The following is an 18194-nucleotide window of genomic DNA, read 5'->3' on the forward strand; positions in this document are numbered from 1 at the left end:
AGATCCCATTTGTCAGTTTTGACTTTTGCTGCAATTGCTTTTGGCATATTTGTCATGAAAGTCTTTGCCCATGACTATGTCCTGAATGGTATTGCCTAGGTTTTCCTTGAGGGATTTTATGACTTTAGGTTTTACATTTAAGTCTTTAATCCATCTTGAGTTAATTTTTGTATAAGATGTAAGGAAGGGGTTCCATTTCTGTTTTCTGCTTGTGGCTAGCCATTTTTCCCAGCATCATTTACTGAATGGGAGATTCTTTCCCCATTGCTTGTTTTTGTCAGGTTTGTCAAAGATGAGATGATTGTAGATGTGTTGTGTTATTTCTGAGGTCTCTGTTCTGCTCCATTGGTCTGTATGTCTGTTTTGGTACTGGTGCCATGCTGTTTTGGTTCCTGTAGCCTTGTGATATAGTTTCAAATCAGGTAACCTAATGCCTCCAGCTTTGTTCTTTTTGCCTTGGATTGTCATGGCTATACAGGGTCTTCTTTGATTCCACTGAAATTTAAAATAGCTTTTTCTTATTCTGAAAAGAATGTCAATGCTTCAATGCTTGTTGGGAATAGCACTGAATCTAAATTACTTTGAGCAATATGGCCATTTTCATGATATTGGTTCTTCCTATCCATGAGGATGGAATGTTTTTCCATTTGTTCGTGACCTCTCTTATCTCCTTGAGCAGTGTTTTGTTGTTCTCCTTGAAGAGGTCCTTCACATCCCTTGTTGGCTGTATTCCTAGGTATTTTAGTCTCTTTGTAGTGACTGTGAATGGGAGTTCATTCATGATTTGGATCTCTGCTTGCCTACTATTTGTGTAAAGGAATGCTTGTTATTTTTCTATGCTCATTTTTTATCCTGAGAATTTGCTGAAGTTGCTTATCAGTTCAAAAAGCTTTTGGGCTGAGATAATGGGGTTTTCTAAATCTAAAATCATGTCATCTGCAAACAGAGACAACTTGACTTCCTCTCTTCCTATTTGAATACCCTTTATTTCTTTCTCTTGCCTGATTGCCCTGGCCAGAATTTCCAGTACAATGCTGAATAGGAGTGGTAAGAGAGTGCATCCTTGTCTTGTACTGGTTTTCAAAGGGAATGCTCCCAGCTTTTGCCCATTCAATGTGAAATTGGCTGTAGGCTTGCCATAAATAGCTCTTATTATTTGAGATATATTCCATCAATACCTAGTTTATTGAGAGTTTTTAACATGAAGCGACCTTGAATTTTATCAAAGGCCTTTTCTGCATATATTGAAATAATCATGTGGTTTTTGTCTTTGGTTCTGTTTATGTGATGGATTATGTTTATTGATTTGCATATGTTGGACCAGCTTTGCATCCTTGGGATGAAGCCAACTTGATCATGGTGGCTAAGTTTTTTGATATGCTGCTGGATTCAGTTTGCCAGTATTTTATTGAGGATTTTTGCATTGATGTTCATCAGGGATTTGGCCTGACATTTTATTTTTTTGTTGTGTCTCTTCCTGGTTTTTGCTATCAGGATGATGCTAGCTTTATATAATGAGTTAGGGAGGAGTCCCTCCTTTTCAGTGGTTTGGAATAGTTTCAGAAGGAATGGTACCAACTCCTCTTTGTATTTCTGGTAGAATTCAGCTGTGAATCTGTGTGGTCCTGGGCTTTTTTTGGTTGGAAGGCTATTAATTATTGTCTCAATTTCAGAGTTTGTTATTGGCCTATTCAGGGATTCAGCTTCTTCCTCGTTTAGTTTTGGTAGGGTGTATACATCCAGGAACTTATCCATTTCTTCTAGGTTTTCTACTTTATTTACATAGTAGTGTTTACAGTATTCTCTGATGGTAGTTTGCATTTCTGCAGGATCAGTGGTGATAGCCCCTTTATCATTTTTTATTGTGTCTATTTCATTCATCTCTCTCTTCTTCTTTATTAGTCTAACTAGTGGTCTATTTTGTTATCTTTTTCAAAAAACCAGTCCCTGGATTTGTTCATTTTTTGGAGTGTTTTTTTGGTGTGTGTGTGCCTCTATCTCCTTCAATTCTTCTCTGATCTTTGTTTTTTCTTGTCTTCTGCTAGCTTTTGGATAAGTTTGCTCTTGCCTCGCTCTCTAGCTCTTTTAATTGTGATGTTTGATTGTGATGTTGATTTCAGATTTTTCCAGCTTGCCGATGTGGGCATTTAGTGGTATAAATTTCCCTCTTAACACTGCTTTAGCTGTGTCCCAGAGATTCTGGTAGGTCATCTCTTTGTTCTCACTGGTTTCAAAGAACGTACTGATTTCTGCCTTACTTTTATTATTTACCCAGGAGTAATTCAGGAGAAGGTTGTTCAATTTCCATGAAATTGTTTGGTTTTGAGTTAGTTTCCTAATCCTGAGTTCTAATTTGATTGCACTGTGGTCTGAGAGACTGTTACTAGTTCAGTTCTTTTCCATTTGCTGAGGAGTGTTTTACTTCCTATTATGTGGTCGATTTTAGAATAAGTGCCATGTGGCACTGAGAAGAATGTATATTCTGTTGATTTGGGGTAGAGAGTTGTGTAGACGTCTACTAGGTCTATTTTATCCAGAGCTGAGTTCAAGTCCTGAATATCCTTGTTACTTTTCTCTCTCATTGATCTGTCTAATACTGACAGTTGGGTGTTAAAGTCTCTCACTATTATTGTGTGGGAGTCTAAGTCTCTTTGTAGGTCTCTCTCTTTTGAGACTGAGTATCACTTTATTGCCCAGGCTGGAGTGCAGTGCCCCAGTCTCAGCTCACTCCAACCTCTCCTTCCTGGGTTCAAGCAATTCTTTTGCTCCAGTTTCCCAAGAAGCTGGGATTACAGGTATGTGCCACCACATCTGGCCAATTTTTTTTAATTTTTAGTAGAGGCAGGTTTTCACCATGTTTGCTAGGCTGGTCTCAAACTCCTTACTTCCTCGCCCTCCTAAAGTGCTGGGATTACAGATGTGAGCCACTGTGCCCAGCCTCTTTGTAGGTCTCTAAGTACTTGTTTTTTGAATCTGGATGCTCCTGTCTTGGGTGCATATATACTTAGAATAGTTAGCTCTTCTTGTTGAATTGTTCCCTTTACTGTTGTGTAATGCCATTCTTTGTCTTTTTTTATTTTTGTTGGTTTAAAGTCTGTTTTGTCAGACACTAGGATTGCAACCCCTGCTATTTTTTTCTTCCCATTTGCTTGTTAAATTTTCCTCCATCCCTCTATTTTGAGTCTGTGTGTGTCTTTGCATGTAAGATGGGTCTCCTGAATACAGCACACTGATGGGTCTTGACTCCTTATCCAATTTGCCAGTCTGTGTCTTAATTGGGGCATTTAGCCCATTTACATTTAAGGTTAGTATTGTTATGTGTGCGTTGATCCTGTCATCATGATGCTATTTGGTTATTTTGCACATTAGTTGATGCAGTTTCTTCGTAGTTTTTATATTTTGGTGTGCTTTTCATAATGTTGGTGTGTAGTCATTGGTCTTTATATTTTGGTGTGTTTTTGCAGTGGTTGGTACAGGTTTTTTCTTTCCATATTTAGTGCTTCTTTCAAGAGCTCTTGCAGGGGAGGCCTGGTGGCAACGAAATCCCTCAGCATTTGCTTGTCTGGAAAGGATTTTATTTTTCCTTTGTTTATGAAGCTTAGTTTGGCTGGATATGAGATTCTGGGTTGAAATTTTTTTTTCTTTAAGAATGTTGAATATTGGCCCCCACTCTCTTCTGGCTTCTAGAGTTTCTGCTAAGAGGTCTGCTGTTAGTGTGATGGGCTTCCCTTTGTAAGTGACCTGTCCTTTCTCTCTGGCTGCCCTTAGCAATTTTTCCTTCATTTCAGCCATGGAGAATCTGATGATTAGGTATCTTGGGGTTGATCTTCTCGTGGAGTATCTTAATGATGTTCTCTGTATTCCCTGAATTTGCATGTTGGCCTGTCTTGCTAGGTTGGGGAAGTTCTCCTGGATAATATGGTGAAGTGTGTTTTCCAGCTTGTTTCCATTCTCCCCGTCTCCTTCAGGTATTCCAATCAATTGTTGGTTTGGTCTTTTTATGAAGTCCCATATTTCTTGGAGGCTTTGTTCATTCCTTTTCATTCTGTTCTCTCTAATCTTGTCTGCATGTCTTATTTCAGAAAGGTGGTCTTTAAACTCTTAATATGCTTTCTTCCACTTGGTCGATTTGGCTGTTGATACTTGTGAATGCTTCATGAAGTCCTTGTGCTATGTTTTTCAACTCCATCAGGTTGTTTAAGTTCCTCTCTAAACTGGTTATTCTAGTTAGCAATTCCTCTAACTGTTTATCAAGGTTCTTAGCTTCTTTGCATTGGGTTAGAACATGTTCCTTTAGCTCATTGTAATTTTTTTATTACCTATCTTCTGAAGCCAAACTGTCAGTTTGTCCATCTGATCCTCCATCTAGTTCTACACCCTTGATGGAGAGACACTGCAATCATTTGGAGAAGAGGCACTCTGGCCTTTTGGGTTTTCAGCATTGTTTCATTGATTCTTTCTTAACTTCCTGAGTTTGTCTAGTTTCAGTCTTTGAGGCTGCTGATCCTTCGATGGGGTTTTTGTGGAGGCCTTTTTATTGTTGTTGATGCTGTCATTGTCACTTTCTGCTTGTTTGTTTTTCTTTCAATATTCAGATCCCTCTTCTGTAGAGCTGCTGCAGTTTGCTGGGGGTTCACTTCAGGCCCTATTCATCTGATTCACTGCCATGCCTGGAGATGTCACTCAAGAAGTCTGGAGAGCAGCAAAGATGGGTGTCCGCTCCTTCTTCCAGGACCTCTGACCTGGAGGGGCACCAACCTGAGGCCAGTAGAATTGTTTCTGTATAGGATGTCTGACAAATCCTGTTGGAGAATCTCACCCAGCTGGGTGGCATGGGGAGCAGGACTCGTTTACTGAAGCACTTTGTCCCTTCGTGGAGAGGGTATGTTTTGCTAGGGGGAAACCCACTCATCTTGGCTGCCTGGATTCCGCAGAACTGCCAGAAGGAGAGGCTAAGTCTGCTGGTCTGCAGAAACTGTGGCCGCCCCTCCCTCTAGGGGTTCAGGCCCCAGGAAATCCGAATTCTGTCCCTATGCCTCTGGCTGGAGTTATTGGAGATCTTGCAGGGAAGCCCTGCCCACTGAGGAAGGATGGGTCAGGGTTAGACCTGAAGACACATTCTGGCCACAGACTGCCACAGCTGGTCTGTTGGGTTGTGGGGACAAGTCTCAGGATCAATCCAGCCTCCCTGGCTCCAGCAGCTGAAAAGTGCAACCTGGAGCTATAGAAACGAGTGCTACCCTTCCCCTGCCCAGGAGCGTTAGTGTGTTAGGCAGTTGCAAGTCCCAGTGCTGGCTGCTGCCCCTCCCCAAAGGAACTCAAAAAGTTTAGGCAGCAGGCAGCCGCAGCCATTGCTGGTCGCCCCTCCCGCAGGAGTTCAGTAGGTTTCAGCAGATTCCAGCTAAGAGGCTGTAAGGATCTGTGCATTCTGGGATTGGTATGATAGGCTCCTGTGGTGTGGGTTCAGGAATGGGATCTTCTGATCCACAGGTTGCACAGTTCCACAGGAAAAGCAGTTTCCCTGGCTGGATAGTGCGCTCACTCACCGCCTCCCTTGGCTGGGAGGATGGTTTCCCCTTCCCCGTGTGGCTCTCAGGTGGGCGCTGCACCATACTGCTCTTCCTTCTCTCGGTGGGTAACGCCGACCTTCTAGTCAATTTTGATGAGACAACCGGTGTACTTTGGTTGCTGGTAAAGGATTCACATGCTTATTATGTTTTTTTTTTTTCATGGGAGCCTCCAAATGCCATTGCGTCTAGTCTGCCATCTTGGCCCCATCCCCGTAATCAAAATTTTCAAACAAAGAAAAGCCCAGGACCAGAAGGCTTTACAGGTGAACTCTACCAAATATTTAAAGAACATTTAAAACAAACTCTTCCAAAAAATAGAAGAAAGAACACTTCTTATGAGCTAAATGTTTGTGTTCTCCCTCAAATTCATATAATGAAATCATAAACCCCAATGTAATGTGTTAATAGGTGGGGCCTTTGGGAAGTAACTGGTTTATGAGGTTAGAGCCTCATCAATAGGATTAATACCCTTATAAAAGGGACTCCTTTGAGGTCTCTAGTTCTTTCTACGATGTGAGGATACATCAAGGGGTCAGCAGTCTGTATCTCTAAAGGGGACCTTCACCAGAATCTGACCATGGTGGCATTTCTATCTTGGATTTCCAGCCCCTTGAACTGTGAGAAATAAATTTCTGTTTTTTATAAACCACCAAGTCTATGGTCCTTGTTATAATTGCCTGAACTAAGACAATTCCAAACCCATCTTAGGAGGTCAGCATTGCCGTGGTACCAAAGTCAGAAAAAATATACTGTTTTAGTCTGTTTAGTGTTGCTATACAGGAATACCTGAGGATGAGTAATTTATAAAGAAAAGAAGTTTGGTTGGCCCAGAGTTCTGCAGACTGTACAAGAGACATAGTGCCAGCATCTGCTACTGGTGAGGGCCTCAGGCTGCTTCCACATAAGGCAGAAGGCAAAGGAGAACTGGCATGTACAGAGATCACATGGCAAGAGACAAAGCAAGAAACAGTGGAAAATGCCAGGTTCTTTTCAACTGCCAGCTATGGTGGAAACTAGTAGAGCTAGAATTCACTCGCTACCACAAGAATGGCACCAAACCATTCATAAGGGATCTGCCCACATGACCAAACACCTCCCACTAGGTCCTACCTCAACACCAGGTTTGGTGAGACCAAATATCAAATGTTGATAGCAGACACTACAACGAAAAGTAACATACAGGACAATATCCCTGATGAACATGGATGCAAAAATCCTCAACAAAATATTAGAAAATCAAATTAAATAGCACATTAGAAGGACCCAAGTGGGATTTCACTCTGGGATACAAGCCAGTTCAACCTACACAAATCAATAACTGTGGTCCATTACGTTAACAAACTGAAGGATAAAATCATAAGATCATCTAATTAGATGTGAAAAAGCATTTGCCAATTCAACACTATTTTATGGTAAATACCCTAAATGAATTCTGTGTAGAATTACTCAACACAATAAAGGCCATGTATGAAAAGTCCACAGCTAACATCATACTCATTGGGGAAAACTGAAAGCTTTTCCTCTAAGATCTGTGAAAAAGCAAGGATTCACACATTTGCCACTTCTGTTCAATATAATACTAAAAGTCCCAGCTAGAGCTATTAAGAGGAAAAAGGAAGAAAAGTTATCTAAATAAGAGAGGAAGAAATAAAATTGTTTGCCAACGACATGATCTTATATGTAAAAAGCCCTAAAGACACTTCCCCCCCACTGAAAAAAACAATCTATTAGAACTAATTAATGAACTCAATATAAATTGCAGGCTACAAAATCAAAATCAACATATAAATACAACTTTCTTTGCAGTGTCAAAAGAAGATGTTGGCATTTAACATCTGTTTTTATTTCATTTCAGGTTGAGTTTGATTCTTTTTGTTTCTCTAATTTATTTCTTCTTTTTTTTACATGACATGTACCTTTAGACAAAATCGTAATATTGTCATTAGTAATCAGTCAGTAGACTGAAAAGATACTTACATTTTGACCATTGCATATATTTTTAAATATACTATTATTTCACTTACCTTTTAAAAATCTGCACTTTTATTACATCTAATATACACATTTCCTCTTTTGATTGCCCTTAAAATTTCCCATGTCTTTCTTTATATTTTAGCCTTTTCAAAACAGGAATTATGCCTAGATCTTCTCAGCTTCTGCAGAAATATCTAGCTCAGACCTTGTATTCAATAATTGTTTCATAATTTTTGAATAAATTGAATCCAAATGGTTCAGTATGTACATAAAACTATATTGTTATGATCATTCCTAATTATTTCTTTCAGAACATATTTAATCATGTCTTTAAAGTTGTTTATGTATTAATTCATTCTATAAATATTTTAATAGTTTTTGAATAAGGAATTGACTCTTCTCAATGAGGTAGCAACAGCTGTCTAGTCCTCTGTGTCTGCATCAGTCTTCCTAAACATGGCTAAGGGCTTCCATTTCTAAATTTTAAGCATATGTCAGTTCCATGGGCTGGGATCTGAGATTGTGCTATTATTTTGTCTTCATGCTCTTGTATGACAAATTTCAGAACGAGGTAGAAAGAAAGTTTTTTACTAATTTAAAAGAATACACATTTTGATTTTCAGAGTACTTTACTTCATGAGACATACATATCAGAAGCATCTGTTGTAGAGTCTAAAGCCTTGAGTCTCACTCTGAATTCCTGTTTCCTCATCTGAAAAAGTGAATATCTATGCCTAGGCAACACAAGACTGCTATGTTGATTTGTTTGTGAAAATATTAAAACACTACAGAACTATGAAATGCCACTAATCTAGAGGTTGATAATCTATCGCTTGTGGTCCAGCTGTTTGTTTTTGAAAACAAAATTTTACTGAATCACAGCCACACTCATTGATTTCTGTCTTTTCCATGATAGCGTGAAGGCTATCATGGCAGAACTGAGCAGTTGTGGTAAAGACCTCTGGCCTGCAATGCCTAAAATACCACCATCTGGCTCTTTAAGAAATAATGTACTGCCTCCTTCTAATAATATTAATAGCAAAAATTACTACTACTAATAGCCACAAAAGTGAATTTCTGCAACGATAATGAAAACCATTTGAAATACCCACTAAGTGGTGATGGACTGTTTATTTCTTTAGAAAAATGTGTACAGTTGATTTTGCCAATCGATCAATAAAGTCAAACAGCAAGTTTCTCTTTCAGTATAATCAATTTTAAATTTAACTTTGACAGCATCATGTTTGCTTCTTAGGCTCTCAGTGGCATGCTCATTTACTTAATGTTTATACGATAGTGTTTGAGAGTGATTACAAAGGTCAGAAAGCATGCTGACATTAGTGCAAAATAAAAAATTGTTTTAATATATTTAGAAGATTCAAATGGTGGCACACTGAACAGTGTCATTTACATTTACTTGGCTTAAGTAAAAGACAATTTACTAGTGTTTCCAAGTTTTAAAAGATTGGAAATGAAAATTAACTGAATTATTTGTTGTAAGGTCATTAGATAAATATATTTACCTTATTAGAATCTTTGGATTCAATGCAATTTGAAACTGGCAATGGCCAAGCAGGAAACTATACCAGAAATGATCTATTGGACACCAATAGTGCTGCACAGTCATCCCCTGTCAAATGAAGAGCTCGAGGAAGTTTTATTGCATGTAAAATTACTCATAAAACTGGCAAGTACCGGAAGTACGGTAGACCTATGTGAGGTCCTAGTGACAGGGAGGAATGCAGGACCAATCACGGCTTGATTTATGTAGTTCTTGACACCGTGTTTGCTACTCGAAGAAATTTATTTTTTAAAGGAGTTTCATTTGCTGATATATCAACTATGATACATCACATTTTTATTTGTTTCTGAAGAAATCAAAATAATATTTCCTTTTGGAACATATGATAAAAATAATGACTAACAGTAACTGCAGCTTACAGTTACTTGTCTAAATATTTAGAGCTATTATTACAAAACTTAGGAAAAACATAATCTATGAAACACAGCCAAATGGCGTATGACTAGTTACAGGCACATTTCTTAGTTTTAGAAGGTTATGTATAAATCATCTTGATGGTTTGACACAATCCAGATTTGTCTCACCTAGAATCTGCATTCAGTGAATGGATCTATTGTGTATTGAGTCTGTCTTCATGAATTTGACATATTGGTAGCTATCAGAAAAAAAAATCTCATATGGGAAAACCATCAATATATTTTATTTAGAAATTAAATTATTTGTTAAGATGTCTTATGACAATACTTTTTGGGACTCTAACCTCTAAACTGGTGTCCTATAGATACAGCCTTATTGAAGATCCATTCTCTGTGAGGTTTGCATTTATGAAATGTTGCACACTCATTTTTTTCTCACTGTACATTAGAAACAAATCAACTAATGAGATAAATTTAAAGAAGAAATTTTTAGCATTTCTTTGAAAATTTTTGCAATATGTAAAAAGATTCTTTAATAGATTATGGAGATTTCTTTCCACTTGACAAGGTTTCAGGCTTTTAGGGACAGATTATAAATGTACTGTTCTCTAACATGTAATATTTATCAACTACGGCCAAATGAGAAATATTAACATTCATGGTTGTCTTAGTCCATTCCTGCTGTTATGACAAAATATCACAGAACGCATGATTTATAAAAAATATACTTTGGTTTCTCACAGTTCTGGAAGCTGAGAAGTCCAAGATCAATGCACCAGCAGATTCAGTGTCTGCCAAGGGCCCTGTCTCTGCTTCTGAGACAGCACCTTGTCCTCACAGGGAGGAAGGGATGAATGCTGCATCCTCACTTGGTGGAAGGGTCAAAGTGATTGAGTTCCATGAGGGTGGAATTCTCAGGGCCTAATCACCTCCCAACAGCCCCCACCTCTTAGTGCTATCACCTTGGGGATTAAGTTCCAGCATATGTCAAATTATAGCAATGATTCAAAAGTTAAAGCTCGGTACAACCGTAGTTTTCTTTATTTTTTCGTATGTAACAAAAGGTGTATGAATGGTACACTGGAATAAAAGACATACTACTTAAAATTCATCATTCTATCCTTATTTTTGCTCAAGTAACATTAGTACAAGCAAAAAGAAAAAAATAACAAAAAGAAAACTGAAAAACTAAAACCAGAAAAAGTTAGTAATGCATATTAATTAATAATATTAATGCATATTAAAACTAATAACCAATGAATGCCGGAAGTTTTGTAATCAGCAAAAACTATAGTTCTAAAAACAAATAGAGCAGTACATTTGTCTTCAAAACTTCTTCGTTACCCTCAATTTTTTCACCTAAGGCAAAGAATCATCAAATACAATGTTTCAGTAACTCGAAATTGTGAAAAAGGTGTATATATATTTCTCTATGTGTGTGTGAGCATATATATATATATGGGTAGGCAAAGAGCAGTGGCTCAGAAAGCCCCCAGTAAACTCAGTTTAACACTTTTCTGTTTGGCTATTTGGCCAGTGTTCTTCCTAGCTGAAACAGAGTTTATTACAATTTAGTCTTGTGATGTTATAACAAAATATTAATGGGTGAAACAGAATAGCTAGTTTTTAAAATGTCCTTACTTTTCTTGTCTCTGTCCTTTTAACAATGATAGTTTATAACTTGTATAAGATGAAATTTCCTAGTTTATGAAAAACAAGGTGTCATAGAAAAGTATGTGTATGAGAAATCTGTGCACTTAACCACATTCATTCAGCAAATCTTGACTGTACACCTACAATGTGCACTCTTCAGCACTGGGTGCTGCAGTAGAGAAAGCAGAGGGAGCTGCTGATCTCAGAACTTTTGGCTATAGGTGAATGTTACCATATTTTCCCATGCCCTGTGTATTCTAATCACCAACACAGACTCTGTTTCTCAGAGGCTACGACAGACATTGGTTTCTTCCGCATTGTTAAATCTAATTGTTATTCTTCGGTTGATTACACGTAAGACCACGAGCAATGGATATGTTGCATCGGAAGACAAAAATAAATTAACCTGAAAGCTAAACATAGTAAAAACAATTTTTATTGAAGCCTTTCCAATGACTTGGTCTTATGGGCAAAACACAAACCACACATCTTTGGACTAGTTGTATCACCTTCTGTGTTGTGACCCTCGGAGACAGTGTTTGTTACTAGTCCACTGTACACACACATTTTGCATGGTTACAACACCTTACTACCTCCAAGAGCAAATGTGGATCACAGAGGACCAATGGAAGAGCTTCTGAGATTTCACACTCTGTTTACATAAAATGGGCAATATAGGCTTGCTCAACTATTTCTGTATGAGAAAATTGGCAAATATTTGACTAATTGGATAAAGGAGTGAAGGAAATTTGGATCATTTCAAGTTCTATGTATCATAATCTGAATGTTCTAGAATGATTGTTTACATTTGATTAAAAATGAACAAAACGGTTTCAACATATCCTTTCTTCTCAGTGTTAACATAAATCTTACCTTGAAAGTATTTGTAATATTTATATAAATGCTGAAAAAAGCTCTTTGTGTAACATGAGGAATAAGCCTAAGACAGTATAGTATTCTTCATTTTTCTATTAGCTTTTAATTTTATGTAAAAATATTTACCAATCTTCAGCACCAAAACTTTATACAGATGAAAAATGTACCATGACATACTATTGGAAATGAAAAACATTTAAGCCATTACATCTCAACAGACATTTTCAGAGTGAAAATCTACTGCTAGAGCAAGCACAACAGCATTACCAAATAAAGTCCTGTGTGGCCAGTAAGTTTAATACATAAAGCTACCCAAATGCATGCTTTTGAGGGAAATGAAAAACACACAACTACCATCAGAGTGAACAGGCAACCTACAGAATGGGAAAAAATTTTTGCAATCTACTCATCTGACAAAGGGCTAATATCTAGAACCTACAAAGAACTCAAACAAATTTACAAGAAAAAAACAACCCCATCAAAAAGTGGACAAAGGATATGAACAGACACTTCTCAAAAGAAGACATTCATACAGCCAACAGACGCATGAAAAAATGCTCATCATCACTGGCCATCAGAGAAATCCAAATCAAAACCACAATGAGATACCATCTTACACCAGTTAGAATGGTGATCATTAAAAAGTCAGGAAACAGGTGCTGGAGAGGATGTGGAGAAATAGGAACACTTTTACGCTGTTGGTGGGATTGTAAACTACTTCAACCATTATGGAAAACAGTGTGGCGATTCCTCAAGGATCTAAAACTAGAAATACCATTTGACCCAGCCATCCCATTACTGGGTATATACCCAAAGGATTATAAATCATGCTGCTATAAAGACACATGCACACGTATGTTTATTGTGGCACTATTCACAATAGCAAAGACTTGGAATCAACCCAAATGTCCATCAGTGACAGACTGGATTAAGAAAATGTGGCACATATACACCATGGAATACTACGCAGCCATAAAAAAGGATGAGTTCATGTCCTTTGTAGGGACATGGATGCAGCTGGAAACCATCATTCTCAGCAAACTATCACAAGAACAGAAAACCAAACACTGCATGTTCTCACTCATAGGTGGAAATTGAACAATGAGATCACTTGGACATAGGAAGGGGAACATCACACATCAGGGCCTATTGTGGGGTGGGGGGAGGGGGGAGGGATAGCATTAGGAGATATACCTAATGTAAATGACGAGTTAATGGGTGCAGCACACCAACATGGGACATGTATACATATGTAATAAACCTGCACGTTGTGCGTATGTACCCTAGAACTTAAAGTATAATTAAATGAAAGAAGAAAAACCACACACACAGGGTACAGACAGGTCATTGCCGTATATTTTAGCTATAACTGATAGTGCATATGAGTCAATGATTACAGCTATGTATTATTTTATATGTCTCCTGTCTTTTTGCCATGTATTTAATTATTGCTTCAAATGAAGCAACTCAGATGCCTTTCTCTATTTTGCAAAGAAAGGGCCTAAAGCTAGACCATAGAACTGTAATCCAGAGAGAACTGTAGTGCATCAAGCCTAGGTAAATAGGCATTGTTTAGAAACTGAACTCCAGCATTACACACAAAAATCATAAATAACTTAGGAATCATAAATAATCATAAATAATCTTAGGAATCAAATAATCTTACAAATAATCAGAAATCATAAATAATTTATTTTAGGAATATACTGTATATATGAGACTCCAAAATCAGTACTGCAAATCTGTTCAGTTGTAATCTTCCACTTTCTAAGCTATACAGTGACTTCAGGAAAATGCAGGCCACAATCTTCGCTTTCATTTTCCTTTCAGATATGAGTAAGTGTGACAAATACGTTTATGTTTCATTTCATTTTAATGATGTGATCTTCAAAACCACAGATCCACCCAAAGGGGAAATGACTATACTACTAATTGTAGCTGTTTTCATAGACAGTTCTGGAAATAGGAGCCACTGATGGGCAAGTCAGAGTCCATATTTAAGCCACAGGCATGCTTTGTTTAACCATCACAGTATTTTAGAAATTGAGAAATTTCATGAAACAGTCCTAATTCTTGACTTCTCTTGAAAATCAGAAAAAACATATCAACACGATCCACATTCCCATATGGCGACAGGCTGCTGGATGCAATGCATATCTGCCACAACCTTCACCATTTCTTTTGCCTTAAATCCAGCACCCTTTACTGATCCAAATTACCTGTAGATGTCTGAATCTGAGACTCCTGTAGTAGATAACATTTTCTGGCTTGACCCATTTTTCCATGACTCTGTCCCTAACACCATTAGAACTTGGTAAGTAAATGTTTCACGACACATTTAATTGATATTTGCCATTTTCTTACTGATTAACTTCATATTGACTGCCTAGAATCATGCAGCATGTGGTATTGAAGAGAAGTCTGAAATCTGTAAGGCTAAAATCTCCTTTTACCAAAGACAAACATTGAAACAGGGCTAGAAGTTGAGTCAGGATGTTGCTGGAGCCTAAAATATTCACACCAGCACTGTCTGCATGCCTGTGGTTCAGTCCACTGCATGACATGACCTATGTAAACTGCTCCTTGAACAAAATTGGGATATGGAATTTCTTTGGAATCTTAAATTGTGGAAACCAACCCCCTTCTGAGCCCATTCAATGTCAAGAATTTTAATTACAAGATAATAATAATACATTATAATCATCAAAGTTCCTTAGTAGTCTGTTTCAATGAAGACAGAAATTTTATTTTTAGGCTTTTATTTTTATTTTTTTGAGAGGGAGACTTCCTCTGTCACCTAGGCTGGAGTGCAGTGGTGATCCCAGGTTCAAGCAATTCTCCTGTGTCAGCCACCCGAGTAGCTGGGACAACAGTCACACACCACCAGTCACTGCTAACTTTTTGTACTTTTAGTAGAGACGGGGTTTCACCATGCTGCCCAGGCTGATCTCAAACTGATGACCTCAGGTGATCTGCCCGCCTTGGCCTCCCAAAGTGCTGGGATTACAGGCTTGAGCCACAGTGCTCGGCTCAGCCTCGGGTTTTGCTTTTTTGTTTTGTTTTGTTAACAAAAGTGTGTATAGTGCAAAAAGTCATCTATCTGAAGGTAGCAAGCCTCTGTATACTTTTCTCTATATATAGAGAGAGAGAGAGAGAAAGAGAGAGAGAGACATGTATATATATACAAGATGTGAAAATAAATTGCCTGATTTTCTTACCCTTATCTTCCCTAATGTTTTCACTTTCTATATTTTTAAAAGTTTAAAATGATAACGTGGAGAAGTGCTGAAAGATAATTGTTTAAATTTGGCAAAACCAAAGAACTGTAATGGGATCGAATCCACTACCATTAGCTCACAGTGTCTTTTATTATATGGCATGACTGTTAAATGCATGAAAACCTTGATTTTTGATCTGTGCTTTTTAATTTATCACTTTAGTTTTCTTAGTTGAGTATAAATGAGTTTTATTTCCTTTTTAATTTCTTGTTTGACACATTATCTACAATTTAAGCATGTTGCTACCAGATGGAAATCATTTTTATAGTATTTGGTTGCAATTCTTTCTTTTCTTTTTTTGGAGATGTTTTCTCTTCTGTCGCCCAGGCAGGAGTGCAGTGGCGCCATCTTGGCTCACTCACTGCAAGCTCCGCCTCCGGGGTTCACGCCATTCTCCTGCCTCAGCCTCCTGAGTAGCTGGTACTACAGGCACCTGCCACCACGCCCAGCTAATTTTTTGTATTTTTTTTGTTTTTCCTTTTTTTTTTTTTTTTTTTTTTTTTTAGTAGAGACGGGGTTTCACCATGTTAGCCAGGGTGGTCTCGATATCCTGACCTCGTGATCCACCCGCCTCGGCCTTCCAAACTGCTGGAATTACAAGTGTGAGCCCCGGCACCTGGCCATTCGTTGCAATTCTTACAGAAAAATTCAAATACTTAAAAGAACTATTGGAAATGTAAATGTAGAAATCCAAATCCATGCACAATTATATATAAAATATGATGCCTCTCCCAAAATACACACACATAAACACATACACACACATTCACCTCCAAGCCCCATTTCTCAAAGTTAATCCCTGTTAACAACCGGTATATTTTTCTATATTCTCTCTACAGATTTTAAAGATTTTTTTTCACTCTGTGATACATCTTAGCCATCTTTGAATATGTAGATATAGTTCGTTTTCTCATGGCTATGTAGCATTTAATTGTATGATAAACCTTACTTTATAAAACTGCTTCTGGTAAAAGATGAGTTCTTTTTATTTTTTTATGGCGGGGGTAGCTATTACAAAACATGAAGTGAATATGCTTGTATATACTATCTTTCACACCTGCATGAGAAAAAATTAGGATAACGTTTTAGAAGTACAATGGCTAGGTCAAACCTTCACCACATAGGTAGAACGGTTTCTAAATGACCCTGAAAATACTGTATTACTTTACACTGTCATGATCTCAACATCAATAATGGAGGATATTAATCTCTCCATACTTTTGTGGACATTGAGTATTATCACTTGCATAAAACTTTGGGACTTTGATCAATCAGTTTTGACATTTGTATTTTTTGCTTGAGAGAAAGATTTTAGTTTGTTTTTCTTTCTCACAATAAAATAGAACTAAAGCAACCAAATTTGAGCTTCATTACTTAATATTACATCTTAAAAATAATAGATAAGTATTAATAAAAAACTACCACTATCTAATTCAACCACTCTGACTCTTAAAGAAATAAAATATATATATTTAGTTGATGGCAGAATGACTGCAAATGATATTAAAACACAATCATTTGACTAGGCATTATCAAAAGGATGTAACTTATTGATGAAATAACTGAAAAAACCCTACTTTCAGCAGCCAATTTTTGCAAGTAGTTTTGGTGTTATTATTAGATTTTGTATGTATATAATTAAATAAAGTAGGTGAGTAATTATGTGATATGTTAAGGATATTATTTCAGATATTATTGAGGACTAGAATTCTAAGTTTGGGAAAAAGAAGAAACAAATGCAAAATAGAAGGTTTTAAACAAAACTCCCATAGTCATGGTCTTTAATTCAAAGTATCAATATAAACTACTGATGTATATTATCTTAACATCATATTTCCTAGCTCCATCTATTGCAAAAGTCTAGAAACAGTGACCCACCTCGTAACAATAAGGCCCAATATCACCCAGAGTTGATATCAAGATTAAGATTTATTTATACTACAAGGAACTAGGGATCCTTGAAAAAAAATGGCTGATTCCAGGTCTTAGTGAAGAAATGGTCAAGAAAATCCTAGAACATCTTTCAGGGCGGTTATCAAGAAAATGACGAAAGTCTAAAAATTATGCCAAAAGGGTTCAGCAGTCATCCTGAAGCGGCTCCCATAGCCTGTTATGGGAAATTTGAGTATAAATGATTCAATACATTGTTTATATTCAAATATCTATAGTGATACTAACAAAACTAAGCCAACTGGTCACCTCTGGGTAACAGAGAACGGACTCACTCTTCCGAATAGCTGGTGCATATAGGTAAAGACTCAAACACTTACCCAATCTATCCTGTGCACTGTGCCACTGAATAGCCAAATCAGTAAATAAGTGAGTTTCTTCTTTTATAAATATTTCAGTTAATAAATGAAGAAGAAATAATATAATAAAAATAGTCCCACCATACAGCATTACTATATTTATTGGAAGATCATCACATTAAGTGTAGCTGCTGCTAACCTTGCAAAATTAGGAACATGCACATATCAAGGACCTCTTATTGAAATGACACATTATCACCTATAAACAAATCTTACCAAAAGGTGAAAAAGCAAATCTAAGTGTAATCACATCTTTAGATAAGAGGACAGGGAAACATGTTAAAATATACCACAGGGATACAATCAGTAATGTTCAGACTGGGGGAAAAAAACTTCCCAGCTTAATTGTATGAGGTTTAAAAACGGAGAGAGAGAGAGAGGGAGAGAGAAGATGAACCCATAGATTAGAAGAGATTTAAGAGAAAAGGAACCATCACAAAACATTGACACTGTTTCAATCATATTCAAATATATATAATTAGGATATTGATGAGATCATTGAAAATGTGAATAGTGACTTGAAATTTAGTAATTATTATAAATTTTAGGTAAATTAACTTCACTGTGATTGTGTGAGTAAAGAGTTCTTACCTTTT

The sequence above is a fragment of the Mandrillus leucophaeus genome, unplaced genomic scaffold (assembly GCF_000951045.1).
Source record: "Mandrillus leucophaeus isolate KB7577 unplaced genomic scaffold, Mleu.le_1.0 Scaffold287, whole genome shotgun sequence".
Taxonomy (NCBI): Eukaryota; Metazoa; Chordata; class Mammalia; order Primates; family Cercopithecidae; genus Mandrillus; species Mandrillus leucophaeus.